The sequence below is a fragment of the Rhamphochromis longiceps genome, linkage group LG3, assembly GCF_057381845.1.
Source record: "Rhamphochromis longiceps isolate RC_006_pf linkage group LG3, R_longiceps_female_GT1.1, whole genome shotgun sequence".
NCBI classification, from domain to species: domain Eukaryota; kingdom Metazoa; phylum Chordata; class Actinopteri; order Cichliformes; family Cichlidae; genus Rhamphochromis; species Rhamphochromis longiceps.
Window position 1 is genome coordinate 66,160,387 of NC_140559.1, and position 20,015 is coordinate 66,180,401.

The following is a 20,015-nucleotide window of genomic DNA, read 5'->3' on the forward strand; positions in this document are numbered from 1 at the left end:
ACTTACACCACACCAGGGCCTGTGGCACTGGCTGAGGCCACTTACACCACACCAGGGCCTGTGGCTGCTGGCTGAGGCCACTTACACCACACCAGGGCCTGTGGCTGCTGGCTGAGGCCACCTACACCACACCAGGGCCTGTGGCTGCTGGCTGAGGCCACTTACACCACACCAGGGCCCTTTTGCTGCTGGCTGAGGCCACTTACACCACACCAGTGCCTGTGGCTTCTGGCTGAGGCGACTTACACCACACCAGGGCCTGTGGCTGCTGGCTGAGGCCACTTACACCACACCAAGGCCTGTGGCTCTTGCTCAGGCCACTCACATCACACCAGGCCCTGCGCTTCTGGCCGAGGCCATCTTCACCAAACCAGGCCCTGTGCTGCTTGCTGTGGCCACTTACACCACACCAGGGCCTGTGGCTGCTGGCTGAGGCCACTTACACCACACCAAGGCCTGTGGCTCTTGCTCAGGCCACTCACATCACACCAGGCCCTGCGCTTCTGGCCGAGGCCATCTTCACCAAACCAGGCCCTGTGCTGCTTGCTGTGGCCACTTACACCACACCAGGGCCTGTGGCTGCTGGCTGAGGCCACCTACACCACACCAGGGCCTGTGGCTGCTGGCTGAGGCGACTTAAACCACACCAGGGCCCTTTTGCTGCTGGCTGAGGCCACTTACACCACACCAGTGCCTGTGGCTTCTGGCTGAGGCGACTTACACCACACCAGGGCCTGTGGCTGCTGGCTGAGGCCAATTACACCACACCAGGGTCTGTGGCTCTTGCTCAGGCCACTTACACCACACCAGGGCCTGTGGCACTGGCTGAGGCCACTTACACCACACCAGGGCCTGTGGCTGCTGGCTGAGGCCACTTACACCACACCAGGGCCTGTGGCTGCTGGCTGAGGCCACCTACACCACACCAGGGCCTGTGGCTGCTGGCTGAGGCCACTTACACCACACCAGGGCCTGTGGCTGCTGGCTGAGGCCACTTACACCACACCAGGGCCCTTTTGCTGCTGGCTGAGGCCACTTACACCACACCAGTGCCTGTGGCTTCTGGCTGAGGCGACTTACACCACACCAGGGCCTGTGGCTGCTGGCTGAGGCCACTTACACCACACCAAGGCCTGTTGCCCTTGCTCAGGCCACTCACATCACACCAGGCCCTGCGCTTCTGGCCGAGGCCATCTTCACCAAACCAGGCCCTGTGCTGCTTGCTGTGGCCATGTACAACACACCAGGCCCTGTGCTGGTTCCTGAGGCCATCTTCAACAATCCAGGGCCTGTGCTGTTGGATAAATGCCAAACTGAGCCTTTGGGTTAGGGTATTATGCAAACATGCAGGTATGGTTATAGGATTGTCTTCGTAACTTCAGGTATTTGCCACCTAATCACTTGAATCCATAAATTGAGACATTGTGCTGGAGCCAGCAGCTTACGGCCATACCACCCTGAGCACGCCCGACCTCGTCTGATCTCGGAAGCTAAGCAGGGCTGGGCTTGGTTAGTACTTGGATGGGAGACTACCTGGGAATACCTGGTGCTGTAAGCCTTTCATTTTCATGTCATTGAACCGCTTTTGATCCAGAGAAGGGGTGTATTAAAAGACCAAAAGCAGCTGCCCATTAATGAGGGCACATTAACGACACTGCTTTTGGCTCTTTTCCAATGTCTTGTGCTGCTAGCTGATGCAACCTACACCACACAAGGGCCTGAGTGACCGGCTGGGGCCACTTACACCACATCAGGGCCTGTGGCTCTGGCTGAGGCCACTTACACCACACCAGGGCCTGTGGCTGCTGGCTGAGGCCACTTACACCACACCAGGGCCTGTGGCTGCTGGCTGAGGCCACCTACACCACACCAGGGCCTGTGGCTGCTGGCTGAGGCCAATTACACCACACCAGGGCCTGTGGCACTGGCTGAGGCCACTTACACCACACCAGGGCCTGTGGCTCTTGCTCAGGCCACTTACACCACCCCAGGGCCTGTGGCACTGGCTGAGGCCACTTACACCACACCAGGGCCTGTGGCTGCTGGCTGAGGCCACCTACACCACACCAGGGCCTGTGGCTGCTGGCTGAGGCGACTTACACCACACCAGGGCCCTTTTGCTGCTGGCTGAGGCCACTTATACCACACCAGTGCCTGTGGCTTCTGGCTGAGGCGACTTACACCACACCAGGGCCTGTGGCTGCTGGCTGAGGCCACTTACACCACACCAGGGCCTGTGGCTGCTGGCTGAGGCCACTTACACCACACCAGGGCGTGTGGCTGCTGGCTGAGGCCACCTACACCACACCAGGGCCTGTGGCTGCTGGCTGAGGCGACTTACACCACACCAGGGCGCTTTTGCTGTTGGCTGAGGCCACTTACACCACACCAGTGCCTGTGTCTTCTAGCTGAGGCGACTTACACCACACCAGGGCCTGTGGCTGCTGGCTGAGGCCAATTACACCACACCAGGGTCTGTGGCTCTTGCTCAGGCCACTTACACCACACCAGGGCCTGTGGCACTGGCTGAGGCCACTTACACCACACCAGGGCCTGTGGCTGCTGGCTGAGGCCACCTACACCACACCAGGGCCTGTGGCTGCTGGCTGAGGCGACTTACACCACACCAGGGCCCTTTTGCTGCTGGCTGAGGCCACTTATACCACACCAGTGCCTGTGGCTTCTGGCTGAGGCGACTTACACCACACCAGGGCCTGTGGCTGCTGGCTGAGGCCACTTACACCACACCAGGGCGTGTGGCTGCTGGCTGAGGCCACCTACACCACACCAGGGCCTGTGGCTGCTGGCTGAGGCCACCTACACCACACCAGGGCATTAGTTGCTATTGAGGCCAATTACACCACACCAGGGTCTGTGGCTCTTGCTCAGGCCACTTACACCACACCAGGGCCTGTGGCACTTGCTCAGGCCACTTACACCACACCAGGGCCTGTGGCACTGGCTGAGGCCACTTACACCACACCAGGGCCTGTGGCTGCTGGCTGAGGCCACTTACACCACACCAGGGCCTGTGGCTGCTGGCTGAGGCCACCTACACCACACCAGGGCCTGTGGCTGCTGGCTGAGGCCACCTACACCACACCAGGGCATTAGTTGCTATTGAGGCCAATTACACCACACCAGGGTCTGTGGCTCTTGCTCAGGCCACTTACACCACACCAGGGCCTGTGGCACTTGCTCAGGCCACTTACACCACACCAGGGTCTGTGGCTCTTGCTCAGGCCACTTACACCACACCAGGGCCTGTGGCTCTTGCTCAGGCCACTTACACCACACCAGGGCCTGTGGCACTGGCTGAGGCCACTTACACCACACCAGGGCCTGTGGCTGCTGGCTGAGGCCACTTACACCACACCAGGGCCCTTTTGCTGCTGGCTGAGGCCACTTACACCACACCAGTGCCTGTGGCTTCTGGCTGAGGCCACTTACACCACACCAGGGCCTGTGGCTGCTGGCTGAGGCCACTTACACCACACCAAGGCCTGTTGCTCTTGCTCAGGCCACTCACATCACACCAGGCCCTGCGCTTCTGGCCGAGGCCATCTTCACCAAACCAGGCCCTGTGCTGCTTGCTGTGGCCATGTACAACACACCAGGCCCTGTGCTGGTCCCTGAGGCCATCTTCAACAATCCAGGGCCTGTGCTGTTGGATAAATGCCAAACTGAGCCTTTGGGTTAGGGTATTATGCAAACATGCAGGTATGGTTATAGGATTGTCTTCGTAACTTCAGGTACTTGCCACCTAATCACTTGAATCCATAAATTGAGACATTGTGCTGGAGCCAGCAGCTTACGGCCATACCACCCTGAGCACGCCCGACCTCGTCTGATCTCGGAAGCTAAGCAGGGCTGGGCTTGGTTAGTACTTGGATGGGAGACTGCCTGGGAATACCTGGTGCTGTAAGCCTTTCATTTTCATGTCATTGAACCGCTTTTGATCCAGAGAAGGGGTGTATTAAAAGACCAAAAGCAGCTGCCCATTAATGAGGGCACATTAACGACACTGCTTTTGGCTCTTTTCCAATGTCTTGTGCTGCTAGCTGATGCAACCTACACCACACAAGGGCCTGAGTGACCGGCTGGGGCCACTTACACCACATCAGGGCCTGTGGCTCTGGCTGAGGCCACTTACACCACACCAGGGCCTGTGGCTGCTGGCTGAGGCCACTTACACCACACCAGGGCCTGTGGCTGCTGGCTGAGGCCACCTACACCACACCAGGGCCTGTGGCTGCTGGCTGAGGCCAATTACACCACACCAGGGCCTGTGGCACTGGCTGAGGCCACTTACACCACACCAGGGCCTGTGGCTCTTGCTCAGGCCACTTACACCACACCAGGGCCTGTGGCACTGGCTGAGGCCACTTACACCACACCAGGGCCTGTGGCTGCTGGCTGAGGCCACCTACACCACACCAGGGCCTGTGGCTGCTGGCTGAGGCGACTTACACCACACCAGGGCCCTTTTGCTGCTGGCTGAGGCCACTTACACCACACCAGTGCCTGTGGCTTCTGGCTGAGGCCACTTACACCACACCAGGGCCTGTGGCTGCTGGCTGAGGCCAATTACACCACACCAGGGTCTGTGGCTCTTGCTCAGGCCACTTACACCACACCAGGGCCTGTGGCACTGGTTGAGGCCACTTACACCACACCAGGGCCTGTGGCTGCTGGCTGAGGCCACTTACACCACACCAGGGCCTGTGGCTGCTGGCTGAGGCCACTTACACCACACCAGGGCCTGTGGCTGCTGGCTGAGGCCACCTACACCACACCAGGGCCTGTGGCTGCTGGCTGAGGCCACTTACACCACACCAGGGCCCTTTTGCTGCTGGCTGAGGCCACTTACACCACACCAGTGCCTGTGGCTGCTGGCTGAGGCGACTTACACCACACCAGGGCCTGTGGCTGCTGGCTGAGGCCACTTACACCACACCAAGGCCTGTTGCTCTTGCTCAGGCCACTCACTTCACACCAGGCCCTGCGCTTCTGGCCGAGGCCATCTTCACCAAACCAGGTCCTGTGCTGGTTCCTGAGGCCATCTTCAACAATCCAGGGCCTGTGCTGTTGGATAAATGCCAAACTGAGCCTTTGGGTTAGGGTATTATGCAAACATGCAGGTATGGTTATAGGATTGTCTTCGTAACTTCAGGTACTTGCCACCTAATCACTTGAATCCATAAATTGAGACATTGTGCTGGAGCCAGCAGCTTACGGCCATACCACCCTGAGCACGCCCGACCTCGTCTGATCTCGGAAGCTAAGCAGGGCTGGGCTTGGTTAGTACTTGGATGGGAGACTGCCTGGGAATACCTGGTGCTGTAAGCCTTTCATTTTCATGTCATTGAACCGCTTTTGATCCAGAGAAGGGGTGTATTAAAAGACCAAAAGCAGCTGCCCATTAATGAGGGCACATTAACGACACTGCTTTTGGCTCTTTTCCAATGTCTTGTGCTGCTAGCTGATGCAACCTACACCACACAAGGGCCTGAGTGACCGGCTGGGGCCACTTACACCACATCAGGGCCTGTGGCTCTGGCTGAGGCCACTTACACCACACCAGGGCCTGTGGCTGCTGGCTGAGGCCACTTACACCACACCAGGGCCTGTGGCTGCTGGCTGAGGCCACCTACACCACACCAGGGCATTAGTTGCTATTGAGGCCAATTACACCACACCAGGGTCTGTGGCTCTTGCTCAGGCCACTTACACCACACCAGGGCCTGTGGCTCTTGCTCAGGCCACTTACACCACACCAGGGCCCTTTTGCTGCTGGCTGAGGCCACTTACACCACACCAGTGCCTGTGGCTTCTGGCTGAGGCGACTTACACCACACCAGGGCCTGTGGCTGCTGGCTGAGGCCACTTACACCACACCAAGGCCTGTGGCTCTTGCTCAGGCCACTCACATCACACCAGGCCCTGCGCTTCTGGCCGAGGCCATCTTCACCAAACCAGGCCCTGTGCTGCTTGCTGTGGCCACTTACACCACACCAGGGCCTGTGGCTGCTGGCTGAGGCCACCTACACCACACCAGGGCCTGTGGCTGCTGGCTGAGGTGACTTACACCACACCAGGGCCCTTTTGCTGCTGGCTGAGGCCACTTACACCACACCAGTGCCTGTGTCTTCTAGCTGAGGCGACTTACACCACACCAGGGCCTGTGGCTGCTGGCTGAGGCCAATTACACCACACCAGGGTCTGTGGCTCTTGCTCAGGCCACTTACACCACACCAGGGCCTGTGGCACTGGCTGAGGCCACTTACACCACACCAGGGCCTGTGGCTGCTGGCTGAGGCCACTTACACCACACCAGGGCCTGTGGCTGCTGGCTGAGGCCACCTACACCACACCAGGGCCTGTGGCTGCTGGCTGAGGCCACTTACACCACACCAGGGCCCTTTTGCTGCTGGCTGAGGCCACTTACACCACACCAGTGCCTGTGGCTTCTGGCTGAGACGACTTACACCACACCAGGGCCTGTGGCTGCTGGCTGAGGCCACTTACACCACACCAAGGCCTGTTGCCCTTGCTCAGGCCACTCACATCACACCAGGCCCTGCGCTTCTGGCCGAGGCCATCTTCACCAAACCAGGCCCTGTGCTGCTTGCTGTGGCCATGTACAACACACCAGGCCCTGTGCTGGTTCCTGAGGCCATCTTCAACAATCCAGGGCCTGTGCTGTTGGATAAATGCCAAACTGAGCCTTTGGGTTAGGGTATTATGCAAACATGCAGGTATGGTTATAGGATTGTCTTCGTAACTTCAGGTACTTGCCACCTAATCACTTGAATCCATAAATTGAGACATTGTGCTGGAGCCAGCAGCTTACGGCCATACCACCCTGAGCACGCCCGACCTCGTCTGATCTCGGAAGCTAAGCAGGGCTGGGCTTGGTTAGTACTTGGATGGGAGACTACCTGGGAATACCTGGTGCTGTAAGCCTTTCATTTTCATGTCATTGAACCGCTTTTGATCCAGAGAAGGGGTGTATTAAAAGACCAAAAGCAGCTGCCCATTAATGAGGGCACATTAACGACACTGCTTTTGGCTCTTTTCCAATGTCTTGTGCTGCTAGCTGATGCAACCTACACCACACAAGGGCCTGAGTGACCGGCTGGGGCCACTTACACCACATCAGGGCCTGTGGCTCTGGCTGAGGCCACTTACACCACACCAGGGCCTGTGGCTGCTGGCTGAGGCCACTTACACCACACCAGGGCCTGTGGCTGCTGGCTGAGGCCACCTACACCACACCAGGGCCTGTGGCTGCTGGCTGAGGCCAATTACACCACACCAGGGCCTGTGGCACTGGCTGAGGCCACTTACACCACACCAGGGCCTGTGGCTCTTGCTCAGGCCACTTACACCACACCAGGGCCTGTGGCACTGGCTGAGGCCACTTACACCACACCAGGGCCTGTGGCTGCTGGCTGAGGCCACTTACACCACACCAGGGCCTGTGGCTGCTGGCTGAGGCCACCTACACCACACCAGGGCCTGTGGCTGCTGGCTGAGGCCACTTACACCACACCAGGGCCCTTTTGCTGCTGGCTGAGGCCACTTACACCACACCAGTGCCTGTGGCTTCTGGCTGAGGCGACTTACACCACACCAGGGCCTGTGGCTGCTGGCTGAGGCCACTTACACCACACCAAGGCCTGTGGCTCTTGCTCAGGCCACTCACATCACACCAGGCCCTGCGCTTCTGGCCGAGGCCATCTTCACCAAACCAGGCCCTGTGCTGCTTGCTGTGGCCACTTACACCACACCAGGGCCTGTGGCTGCTGGCTGAGGCCACTTACACCACACCAAGGCCTGTGGCTCTTGCTCAGGCCACTCACATCACACCAGGCCCTGCGCTTCTGGCCGAGGCCATCTTCACCAAACCAGGCCCTGTGCTGCTTGCTGTGGCCACTTACACCACACCAGGGCCTGTGGCTGCTGGTTGAGGCCACCTACACCACACCAGGGCCTGTGGCTGCTGGCTGAGGCGACTTAAACCACACCAGGGCCCTTTTGCTGCTGGCTGAGGCCACTTACACCACACCAGTGCCTGTGGCTTCTGGCTGAGGCGACTTACACCACACCAGGGCCTGTGGCTGCTGGCTGAGGCCAATTACACCACACCAGGGTCTGTGGCTCTTGCTCAGGCCACTTACACCACACCAGGGCCTGTGGCACTGGCTGAGGCCACTTACACCACACCAGGGCCTGTGGCTGCTGGCTGAGGCCACTTACACCACACCAGGGCCTGTGGCTGCTGGCTGAGGCCACCTACACCACACCAGGGCCTGTGGCTGCTGGCTGAGGCCACTTACACCACACCAGGGCCTGTGGCTGCTGGCTGAGGCCACTTACACCACACCAGGGCCCTTTTGCTGCTGGCTGAGGCCACTTACACCACACCAGTGCCTGTGGCTTCTGGCTGAGGCGACTTACACCACACCAGGGCCTGTGGCTGCTGGCTGAGGCCACTTACACCACACCAAGGCCTGTTGCCCTTGCTCAGGCCACTCACATCACACCAGGCCCTGCGCTTCTGGCCGAGGCCATCTTCACCAAACCAGGCCCTGTGCTGCTTGCTGTGGCCATGTACAACACACCAGGCCCTGTGCTGGTTCCTGAGGCCATCTTCAACAATCCAGGGCCTGTGCTGTTGGATAAATGCCAAACTGAGCCTTTGGGTTAGGGTATTATGCAAACATGCAGGTATGGTTATAGGATTGTCTTCGTAACTTCAGGTATTTGCCACCTAATCACTTGAATCCATAAATTGAGACATTGTGCTGGAGCCAGCAGCTTACGGCCATACCACCCTGAGCACGCCCGACCTCGTCTGATCTCGGAAGCTAAGCAGGGCTGGGCTTGGTTAGTACTTGGATGGGAGACTACCTGGGAATACCTGGTGCTGTAAGCCTTTCATTTTCATGTCATTGAACCGCTTTTGATCCAGAGAAGGGGTGTATTAAAAGACCAAAAGCAGCTGCCCATTAATGAGGGCACATTAACGACACTGCTTTTGGCTCTTTTCCAATGTCTTGTGCTGCTAGCTGATGCAACCTACACCACACAAGGGCCTGAGTGACCGGCTGGGGCCACTTACACCACATCAGGGCCTGTGGCTCTGGCTGAGGCCACTTACACCACACCAGGGCCTGTGGCTGCTGGCTGAGGCCACTTACACCACACCAGGGCCTGTGGCTGCTGGCTGAGGCCACCTACACCACACCAGGGCCTGTGGCTGCTGGCTGAGGCCAATTACACCACACCAGGGCCTGTGGCACTGGCTGAGGCCACTTACACCACACCAGGGCCTGTGGCTCTTGCTCAGGCCACTTACACCACCCCAGGGCCTGTGGCACTGGCTGAGGCCACTTACACCACACCAGGGCCTGTGGCTGCTGGCTGAGGCCACCTACACCACACCAGGGCCTGTGGCTGCTGGCTGAGGCGACTTACACCACACCAGGGCCCTTTTGCTGCTGGCTGAGGCCACTTATACCACACCAGTGCCTGTGGCTTCTGGCTGAGGCGACTTACACCACACCAGGGCCTGTGGCTGCTGGCTGAGGCCACTTACACCACACCAGGGCCTGTGGCTGCTGGCTGAGGCCACTTACACCACACCAGGGCGTGTGGCTGCTGGCTGAGGCCACCTACACCACACCAGGGCCTGTGGCTGCTGGCTGAGGCGACTTACACCACACCAGGGCCCTTTTGCTGCTGGCTGAGGCCACTTACACCACACCAGTGCCTGTGTCTTCTAGCTGAGGCGACTTACACCACACCAGGGCCTGTGGCTGCTGGCTGAGGCCAATTACACCACACCAGGGTCTGTGGCTCTTGCTCAGGCCACTTACACCACACCAGGGCCTGTGGCACTGGCTGAGGCCACTTACACCACACCAGGGCCTGTGGCTGCTGGCTGAGGCCACCTACACCACACCAGGGCCTGTGGCTGCTGGCTGAGGCGACTTACACCACACCAGGGCCCTTTTGCTGCTGGCTGAGGCCACTTATACCACACCAGTGCCTGTGGCTTCTGGCTGAGGCGACTTACACCACACCAGGGCCTGTGGCTGCTGGCTGAGGCCACTTACACCACACCAGGGCCTGTGGCTGCTGGCTGAGGCCACTTACACCACACCAGGGCGTGTGGCTGCTGGCTGAGGCCACCTACACCACACCAGGGCCTGTGGCTGCTGGCTGAGGCCACCTACACCACACCAGGGCATTAGTTGCTATTGAGGCCAATTACACCACACCAGGGTCTGTGGCTCTTGCTCAGGCCACTTACACCACACCAGGGCCTGTGGCACTTGCTCAGGCCACTTACACCACACCAGGGCCTGTGGCACTGGCTGAGGCCACTTACACCACACCAGGGCCTGTGGCTGCTGGCTGAGGCCACTTACACCACACCAGGGCCTGTGGCTGCTGGCTGAGGCCACCTACACCACACCAGGGCCTGTGGCTGCTGGCTGAGGCCACTTACACCACACCAGGGCCCTTTTGCTGCTGGCTGAGGCCACTTACACCACACCAGTGCCTGTGGCTTCTGGCTGAGGCCACTTACACCACACCAGGGCCTGTGGCTGCTGGCTGAGGCCACTTACACCACACCAAGGCCTGTGGCTCTTGCTCAGGCCACTCACATCACACCAGGCCCTGCGCTTCTGGCCGAGGCCATCTTCACCAAACCAGGCCCTGTGCTGCTTGCTGTGGCCATGTACAACACACCAGGCCCTGTGCTGGTTCCTGAGGCCATCTTCAACAATCCAGGGCCTGTGCTGTTGGATAAATGCCAAACTGAGCCTTTGGGTTAGGGTATTATGCAAACATGCAGGTATGGTTATAGGATTGTCTTCGTAACTTCAGGTACTTGCCACCTAATCACTTGAATCCATAAATTGAGACATTGTGCTGGAGCCAGCAGCTTACGGCCATACCACCCTGAGCACGCCCGACTTCGTCTGATCTCGGAAGCTAAGCAGGGCTGGGCTTGGTTAGTACTTGGATGGGAGACTGCCTGGGAATACCTGGTGCTGTAAGCCTTTGATTTTCATGTCATTGAACCGCTTTTGATCCAGAGAAGGGATGTATTAAAAGACCAAAAGCAGCTGCCCATTAATGAGGGCACATTAACGACACTGCTTTTGGCTCTTTTCCAATGTCTTGTGCTGCTAGCTGATGCAACCTACACCACACAAGGGCCTGAGTGACCGGCTGGGGCCACTTACACCACATCAGGGCCTGTGGCTCTGGCTGAGGCCACTTACACCACACCAGGGCCTGTGGCTGCTGGCTGAGGCCACTTACACCACACCAGGGCCTGTGGCTGCTGGCTGAGGCCACCTACACCACACCAGGGCATTAGTTGCTATTGAGGCCAATTACACCACACCAGGGTCTGTGGCTCTTGCTCAGGCCACTTACACCACACCAGGGCCTGTGGCACTTGCTCAGGCCACTTACACCACACCAGGGTCTGTGGCTCTTGCTCAGGCCACTTACACCACACCAGGGCCTGTGGCTCTTGCTCAGGCCACTTACACCACACCAGGGCCTGTGGCACTGGCTGAGGCCACTTACACCACACCAGGGCCTGTGGCTGCTGGCTGAGGCCACTTACACCACACCAGGGCCCTTTTGCTGCTGGCTGAGGCCACTTACACCACACCAGTGCCTGTGGCTTCTGGCTGAGGCGACTTACACCACACCAGGGCCTGTGGCTGCTGGCTGAGGCCACTTACACCACACCAAGGCCTGTTGCTCTTGCTCAGGCCACTCACATCACACCAGGCCCTGCGCTTCTGGCCGAGGCCATCTTCACCAAACCAGGCCCTGTGCTGCTTGCTGTGGCCATGTACAACACACCAGGCCCTGTGCTGGTCCCTGAGGCCATCTTCAACAATCCAGGGCCTGTGCTGTTGGATAAATGCCAAACTGAGCCTTTGGGTTAGGGTATTATGCAAACATGCAGGTATGGTTATAGGATTGTCTTCGTAACTTCAGGTACTTGCCACCTAATCACTTGAATCCATAAATTGAGACATTGTGCTGGAGCCAGCAGCTTACGGCCATACCACCCTGAGCACGCCCGACCTCGTCTGATCTCGGAAGCTAAGCAGGGCTGGGCTTGGTTAGTACTTGGATGGGAGACTGCCTGGGAATACCTGGTGCTGTAAGCCTTTCATTTTCATGTCATTGAACCGCTTTTGATCCAGAGAAGGGGTGTATTAAAAGACCAAAAGCAGCTGCCCATTAATGAGGGCACATTAACGACACTGCTTTTGGCTCTTTTCCAATGTCTTGTGCTGCTAGCTGATGCAACCTACACCACACAAGGGCCTGAGTGACCGGCTGGGGCCACTTACACCACATCAGGGCCTGTGGCTCTGGCTGAGGCCACTTACACCACACCAGGGCCTGTGGCTGCTGGCTGAGGCCACTTACACCACACCAGGGCCTGTGGCTGCTGGCTGAGGCCACCTACACCACACCAGGGCCTGTGGCTGCTGGCTGAGGCCAATTACACCACACCAGGGCCTGTGGCACTGGCTGAGGCCACTTACACCACACCAGGGCCTGTGGCTCTTGCTCAGGCCACTTACACCACACCAGGGCCTGTGGCACTGGCTGAGGCCACTTACACCACACCAGGGCCTGTGGCTGCTGGCTGAGGCCACCTACACCACACCAGGGCCTGTGGCTGCTGGCTGAGGCGACTTACACCACACCAGGGCCCTTTTGCTGCTGGCTGAGGCCACTTACACCACACCAGTGCCTGTGGCTTCTGGCTGAGGCCACTTACACCACACCAGGGCCTGTGGCTGCTGGCTGAGGCCAATTACACCACACCAGGGTCTGTGGCTCTTGCTCAGGCCACTTACACCACACCAGGGCCTGTGGCACTGGTTGAGGCCACTTACACCACACCAGGGCCTGTGGCTGCTGGCTGAGGCCACTTACACCACACCAGGGCCTGTGGCTGCTGGCTGAGGCCACTTACACCACACCAGGGCCTGTGGCTGCTGGCTGAGGCCACCTACACCACACCAGGGCCTGTGGCTGCTGGCTGAGGCCACTTACACCACACCAGGGCCCTTTTGCTGCTGGCTGAGGCCACTTACACCACACCAGTGCCTGTGGCTGCTGGCTGAGGCGACTTACACCACACCAGGGCCTGTGGCTGCTGGCTGAGGCCACTTACACCACACCAAGGCCTGTTGCTCTTGCTCAGGCCACTCACTTCACACCAGGCCCTGCGCTTCTGGCCGAGGCCATCTTCACCAAACCAGGTCCTGTGCTGGTTCCTGAGGCCATCTTCAACAATCCAGGGCCTGTGCTGTTGGATAAATGCCAAACTGAGCCTTTGGGTTAGGGTATTATGCAAACATGCAGGTATGGTTATAGGATTGTCTTCGTAACTTCAGGTACTTGCCACCTAATCACTTGAATCCATAAATTGAGACATTGTGCTGGAGCCAGCAGCTTACGGCCATACCACCCTGAGCACGCCCGACCTCGTCTGATCTCGGAAGCTAAGCAGGGCTGGGCTTGGTTAGTACTTGGATGGGAGACTGCCTGGGAATACCTGGTGCTGTAAGCCTTTCATTTTCATGTCATTGAACCGCTTTTGATCCAGAGAAGGGGTGTATTAAAAGACCAAAAGCAGCTGCCCATTAATGAGGGCACATTAACGACACTGCTTTTGGCTCTTTTCCAATGTCTTGTGCTGCTAGCTGATGCAACCTACACCACACAAGGGCCTGAGTGACCGGCTGGGGCCACTTACACCACATCAGGGCCTGTGGCTCTGGCTGAGGCCACTTACACCACACCAGGGCCTGTGGCTGCTGGCTGAGGCCACTTACACCACACCAGGGCCTGTGGCTGCTGGCTGAGGCCACCTACACCACACCAGGGCATTAGTTGCTATTGAGGCCAATTACACCACACCAGGGTCTGTGGCTCTTGCTCAGGCCACTTACACCACACCAGGGCCTGTGGCTCTTGCTCAGGCCACTTACACCACACCAGGGCCTGTGGCACTGGCTGAGGCCACTTACACCACACCAGGGCCTGTGGTTGCTGGCTGAGGCCACTTACACCACACCAGGGCCTGTGGCTGCTGGCTGAGGCCACCTACACCACACCAGGGCATTAGTTGCTATTGAGGCCAATTACACCACACCAGGGTCTGTGGCTCTTGCTCAGGCCACTTACACCACACCAGGGCCTGTGGCTCTTGCTCAGGCCACTTACACCACACCAGGGCCTGTGGCACTGGCTGAGGCCACTTACACCACACCAGGGCCTGTGGCTGCTGGCTGAGGCCACCTACACCACACCAGGGCCTGTGGCTGCTGGCTGAGGCCACTTACACCACACCAGGGCCTGTGGCTGCTGGCTGAGGCCACCTACACCACACCAGGGCCTGTGGCTGCTGGCTGAGGCCACTTACACCACACCAGGGCCCTTTTGCTGCTGGCTGAGGCCACTTACACCACACCAGTGCCTGTGGCTTCTGGCTGAGGCGACTTACACCACACCAGGGCCTGTGGCTGCTGGCTGAGGCCACTTACACCACACCAAGGCCTGTGGCTCTTGCTCAGGCCACTCACATCACACCAGGCCCTGCGCTTCTGGCCGAGGCCATCTTCACCAAACCAGGCCCTGTGCTGCTTGCTGTGGCCACTTACACCACACCAGGGCCTGTGGCTGCTGGCTGAGGCCACCTACACCACACCAGGGCCTGTGGCTGCTGGCTGAGGCGACTTACACCACACCAGGGCCCTTTTGCTGCTGGCTGAGGCCACTTACACCACACCAGTGCCTGTGTCTTCTAGCTGAGGCGACTTACACCACACCAGGGCCTGTGGCTGCTGGCTGAGGCCAATTACACCACACCAGGGTCTGTGGCTCTTGCTCAGGCCACTTACACCACACCAGGGCCTGTGGCACTGGCTGAGGCCACTTACACCACACCAGGGCCTGTGGCTGCTGGCTGAGGCCACTTACACCACACCAGGGCCTGTGGCTGCTGGCTGAGGCCACTTACACCACACCAGGGCCTGTGGCTGCTGGCTGAGGCCACCTACACCACACCAGGGCCTGTGGCTGCTGGCTGAGGCCACTTACACCACACCAGGGCCCTTTTGCTGCTGGCTGAGGCCACTTACACCACACCAGTGCCTGTGGCTTCTGGCTGAGGCGACTTACACCACACCAGGGCCTGTGGCTGCTGGCTGAGGCCACTTACACCACACCAAGGCCTGTTGCTCTTGCTCAGGCCACTCACATCACACCAGGCCCTGCGCTTCTGGCCGAGGCCATCTTCACCAAACCAGGCCCTGTGCTGCTTGCTGTGGCCATGTACAACACACCAGGCCCTGTGCTGGTTCCTGAGGCCATCTTCAACAATCCAGGGCCTGTGCTGTTGGATAAATGCCAAACTGAGCCTTTGGGTTAGGGTATTATGCAAACATGCAGGTATGGTTATAGGATTGTCTTCGTAACTTCAGGTACTTGCCACCTAATCACTTGAATCCATAAATTGAGACATTGTGCTGGAGCCAGCAGCTTACGGCCATACCACCCTGAGCACGCCCGACCTCGTCTGATCTCGGAAGCTAAGCAGGGCTGGGCTTGGTTAGTACTTGGATGGGAGACTACCTGGGAATACCTGGTGCTGTAAGCCTTTCATTTTCATGTCATTGAACCGCTTTTGATCCAGAGAAGGGGTGTATTAAAAGACCAAAAGCAGCTGCCCATTAATGAGGGCACATTAACGACACTGCTTTTGGCTCTTTTCCAATGTCTTGTGCTGCTAGCTGATGCAACCTACACCACACAAGGGCCTGAGTGACCGGCTGGGGCCACTTACACCACATCAGGGCCTGTGGCACTGGCTGAGGCCACTTACACCACACCAGGGCCTGTGGCTGCTGGCTGAGGCCACTTACACCACACCAGGGCCTGTGGCTGCTGGCTGAGGCCACCTACACCACACCAGGGCCTGTGGCTGCTGGCTGAGGCCACTTACACCACACCAGGGCCTGTGGCTGCTGGCTGAGGCCACTTACACCACACCAGGGCCCTTTTGCTGCTGGCTGAGGCCACTTACACCACACCAGTGCCTGTGGCTTCTGGCTGAGGCGACTTACACCACACCAGGGCCTGTGGCTGCTGGCTGAGGCCACTTACACCACACCAAGGCCTGTTGCTCTTGCTCAGGCCACTCACATCACACCAGGCCCTGCGCTTCTGGCCGAGGCCATCTTCACCAAACCAGGCCCTGTGCTGCTTGCTGTGGCCATGTACAACACACCAGGCCCTGTGCTGGTTCCTGAGGCCATCTTCAACAATCCAGGGCCTGTGCTGTTGGATAAATGCCAAACTGAGCCTTTGGGTTAGGGTATTATGCAAACATGCAGGTATGGTTATAGGATTGTCTTCGTAACTTCAGGTACTTGCCACCTAATCACTTGAATCCATAAATTGAGACATTGTGCTGGAGCCAGCAGCTTACGGCCATACCACCCTGAGCACGCCCGACCTCGTCTGATCTCGGAAGCTAAGCAGGGCTGGGCTTGGTTAGTACTTGGATGGGAGACTACCTGGGAATACCTGGTGCTGTAAGCCTTTCATTTTCATGTCATTGAACCGCTTTTGATCCAGAGAAGGGGTGTATTAAAAGACCAAAAGCAGCTGCCCATTAATGAGGGCACATTAACGACACTGCTTTTGGCTCTTTTCCAATGTCTTGTGCTGCTAGCTGATGCAACCTACACCACACAAGGGCCTGAGTGACCGGCTGGGGCCACTTACACCACATCAGGGCCTGTGGCTCTGGCTGAGGCCACTTACACCACACCAGGGCCTGTGGCTGCTGGCTGAGGCCACTTACACCACACCAGGGCCTGTGGCTGCTGGCTGAGGCCACCTACACCACACCAGGGCCTGTGGCTGCTGGCTGAGGCCAATTACACCACACCAGGGCCTGTGGCACTGGCTGAGGCCACTTACACCACACCAGGGCCTGTGGCTCTTGCTCAGGCCACTTACACCACCCCAGGGCCTGTGGCACTGGCTGAGGCCACTTACACCACACCAGGGCCTGTGGCTGCTGGCTGAGGCCACCTACACCACACCAGGGCCTGTGGCTGCTGGCTGAGGCGACTTACACCACACCAGGGCCCTTTTGCTGCTGGCTGAGGCCACTTACACCACACCAGTGCCTGTGGCTTCTGGCTGAGGCGACTTACACCACACCAGGGCCTGTGGCTGCTGGCTGAGGCCACTTACACCACACCAGGGCCTGTGGCTGCTGGCTGAGGCGACTTACACCACACCAGGGCCCTTTTGCTGCTGGCTGAGGCCACTTACACCACACCAGTGCCTGTGTCTTCTAGCTGAGGCGACTTACACCACACCAGGGCCTGTGGCTGCTGGCTGAGGCCAATTACACCACACCAGGGTCTGTGGCTCTTGCTCAGGCCACTTACACCACACCAGGGCCTGTGGCACTGGCTGAGGCCACTTACACCACACCAGGGCCTGTGGCTGCTGGCTGAGGCCACTTACACCACACCAGGGCCTGTGGCTGCTGGCTGAGGCCACTTACACCACACCAGGGCCTGTGGCTGCTGGCTGAGGCCACCTACACCACACCAGGGCCTGTGGCTGCTGGCTGAGGCCACTTACACCACACCAGTGCCTGTGGCTTCTGGCTGAGGCGACTTACACCACACCAGGGTCTGTGGCTGCTGGCTGAGGCCACTTACACCACACCAAGGCCTGTTGCTCTTGCTCAGGCCACTCACATCACACCAGGCCCTGCGCTTCTGGCCGAGGCCATCTTCACCAAACCAGGCCCTGTGCTGCTTGCTGTGGCCATGTACAACACACCAGGCCCTGTGCTGGTCCCTGAGGCCATCTTCAACAATCCAGGGCCTGTGCTGTTGGATAAATGCCAAACTGAGCCTTTGGGTTAGGGTATTATGCAAACATGCAGGTATGGTTATAGGATTGTCTTCGTAACTTCAGGTACTTGCCACCTAATCACTTGAATCCATAAATTGAGACATTGTGCTGTCGCCAGCAGCTTACGGCCATACCACCCTGAGCACGCCCGACCTCGTCTGATCTCGGAAGCTAAGCAGGGCTGGGCTTGGTTAGTACTTGGATGGGAGACTGCCTGGGAATACCTGGTGCTGTAAGCCTTTCATTTTCATGTCATTGAACCGCTTTTGATCCAGAGAAGGGGTGTATTAAAAGACCAAAAGCAGCTGCCCATTAATGAGGGCACATTAACGACACTGCTTTTGGCTCTTTTCCAATGTCTTGTGCTGCTAGCTGATGCAACCTACACCACACAAGGGCCTGAGTGACCGGCTGGGGCCACTTACACCACATCAGGGCCTGTGGCTCTGGCTGAGGCCACTTACACCACACCAGGGAATTAGTTGCTATTGAGGCCAATTACACCACACCAGGGTCTGTGGCTCTTGCTCAGGCCACTTACACCACACCAGGGCCTGTGGCTCTTGCTCAGGCCACTTACACCACACCAGGGCCTGTGGCACTGGCTGAGGCCACTTACACCACACCAGGGCCTTAGTTGCTATTGAGGCCACTTACACCACACCAGGGCCTGTGGCTGCTGGCTGAGGCCACCTACACCACACCAGGGCCTGTGGCTGCTGGCTGAGGCGACTTACACCACACCAGGGCCCTTTTGCTGCTGGCTGAGGCCACTTACACCACACCAGTGCCTGTGTCTTCTAGCTGAGGCGACTTACACCACACCAGGGCCTGTGGCTGCTGGCTGAGGCCAATTACACCACACCAGGGTCTGTGGCTCTTGCTCAGGCCACTTACACCACACCAGGGCCTGTGGCACTGGCTGAGGCCACTTACACCACACCAGGGCCTGTGGCTGCTGGCTGAGGCCACTTACACCACACCAGGGCCTGTGGCTGCTGGCTGAGGCCACTTACACCACACCAGGGCCTGTGGCTGCTGGCTGAGGCCACCTACACCACACCAGGGCCTGTGGCTGCTGGCTGAGGCCACTTACACCACACCAGGGCCCTTTTGCTGCTGGCTGAGGCCACTTACACCACACCAGTGCCTGTGGCTTCTGGCTGAGGCGACTTACACCACACCAGGGCCTGTGGCTGCTGGCTGAGGCCACTTACACCACACCAAGGCCTGTTGCTCTTGCTCAGGCCACTCACATCACACCAGGCCCTGCGCTTCTGGCCGAGGCCATCTTCACCAAACCAGGCCCTGTGCTGCTTGCTGTGGCCATGTACAACACACCAGGCCCTGTGCTGGTTCCTGAGGCCATCTTCAACAATCCAGGGCCTGTGCTGTTGGATAAATGCCAAACTGAGCCTTTGGGTTAGGGTATTATGCAAACATGCAGGTATGGTTATAGGATTGTCTTCGTAACTTCAGGTACTTGCCACCTAATCACTTGAATCCATAAATTGAGACATTGTGCTGGAGCCAGCAGCTTACGGCCATACCACCCTGAGCACGCCCGACCTCGTCTGATCTCGGAAGCTAAGCAGGGCTGGGCTTGGTTAGTACTTGGATGGGAGACTGCCTGGGAATACCTGGTGCTGTAAGCCTTTCATTTTCATGTCATTGAACCGCTTTTGATCCAGAGAAGGGGTGTATTAAAAGACCAAAAGCAGCTGCCCATTAATGAGGGCACATTAACGACACTGCTTTTGGCTCTTTTCCAATGTCTTGTGCTGCTAGCTGATGCAACCTACACCACACAAGGGCCTGAGTGACCGGCTGGGGCCACTTACACCACATCAGGGCCTGTGGCTCTGGCTGAGGCCACTTACACCACACCAGGGCCTGTGGCTGCTGGCTGAGGCCAGTTACACCACAACAGAGCCTGTGGCTGCTGGCTGAAGCCACTTACACCACACCAGGGCCTTAGTTGCTATTGAGGCCACTTACACCAC

The 20,015-nt window shown here is 58.6% G+C and overlaps 12 non-coding genes across 12 annotated transcripts; all 12 read left to right on the forward strand.

The window, feature by feature from the left end:
* Nucleotides 1-1,439: 1,439 nt before the first annotated feature.
* Nucleotides 1,440-1,558, forward strand: LOC146676095 (5S ribosomal RNA). Its single transcript, XR_014910858.1, has one exon. It is a non-coding gene; the product is annotated as a 5S ribosomal RNA (ribosomal RNA).
* Nucleotides 1,559-3,809: 2,251 nt separating this feature from the next.
* LOC146676096 (5S ribosomal RNA) lies at nt 3,810-3,928 on the forward strand. Its single transcript, XR_014911101.1, has one exon. It is a non-coding gene; the product is annotated as a 5S ribosomal RNA (ribosomal RNA).
* A 1,302-nt stretch (nt 3,929-5,230) lies between these two features.
* LOC146676097 (5S ribosomal RNA) lies at nt 5,231-5,349 on the forward strand. The gene has a single exon (XR_014911102.1). It is a non-coding gene; the product is annotated as a 5S ribosomal RNA (ribosomal RNA).
* A 1,498-nt stretch (nt 5,350-6,847) lies between these two features.
* LOC146676098 (5S ribosomal RNA) lies at nt 6,848-6,966 on the forward strand. The gene has a single exon (XR_014910859.1). It is a non-coding gene; the product is annotated as a 5S ribosomal RNA (ribosomal RNA).
* Nucleotides 6,967-8,822: 1,856 nt separating this feature from the next.
* On the forward strand, nt 8,823-8,941 carry LOC146676099 (5S ribosomal RNA). Its single transcript, XR_014910860.1, has one exon. It is a non-coding gene; the product is annotated as a 5S ribosomal RNA (ribosomal RNA).
* A 2,018-nt stretch (nt 8,942-10,959) lies between these two features.
* On the forward strand, nt 10,960-11,078 carry LOC146676100 (5S ribosomal RNA). The gene has a single exon (XR_014910829.1). It is a non-coding gene; the product is annotated as a 5S ribosomal RNA (ribosomal RNA).
* Nucleotides 11,079-12,096: 1,018 nt separating this feature from the next.
* Nucleotides 12,097-12,215, forward strand: LOC146676101 (5S ribosomal RNA). Its single transcript, XR_014911103.1, has one exon. It is a non-coding gene; the product is annotated as a 5S ribosomal RNA (ribosomal RNA).
* Nucleotides 12,216-13,517: 1,302 nt separating this feature from the next.
* LOC146676102 (5S ribosomal RNA) lies at nt 13,518-13,636 on the forward strand. The gene has a single exon (XR_014911104.1). It is a non-coding gene; the product is annotated as a 5S ribosomal RNA (ribosomal RNA).
* A 1,972-nt stretch (nt 13,637-15,608) lies between these two features.
* LOC146676103 (5S ribosomal RNA) lies at nt 15,609-15,727 on the forward strand. Its single transcript, XR_014910861.1, has one exon. It is a non-coding gene; the product is annotated as a 5S ribosomal RNA (ribosomal RNA).
* Nucleotides 15,728-16,552: 825 nt separating this feature from the next.
* On the forward strand, nt 16,553-16,671 carry LOC146676104 (5S ribosomal RNA). The gene has a single exon (XR_014910863.1). It is a non-coding gene; the product is annotated as a 5S ribosomal RNA (ribosomal RNA).
* A 1,461-nt stretch (nt 16,672-18,132) lies between these two features.
* Nucleotides 18,133-18,251, forward strand: LOC146676105 (5S ribosomal RNA). Its single transcript, XR_014911105.1, has one exon. It is a non-coding gene; the product is annotated as a 5S ribosomal RNA (ribosomal RNA).
* A 1,297-nt stretch (nt 18,252-19,548) lies between these two features.
* On the forward strand, nt 19,549-19,667 carry LOC146676106 (5S ribosomal RNA). Its single transcript, XR_014911106.1, has one exon. It is a non-coding gene; the product is annotated as a 5S ribosomal RNA (ribosomal RNA).
* Nucleotides 19,668-20,015: the final 348 nt, after the last annotated feature.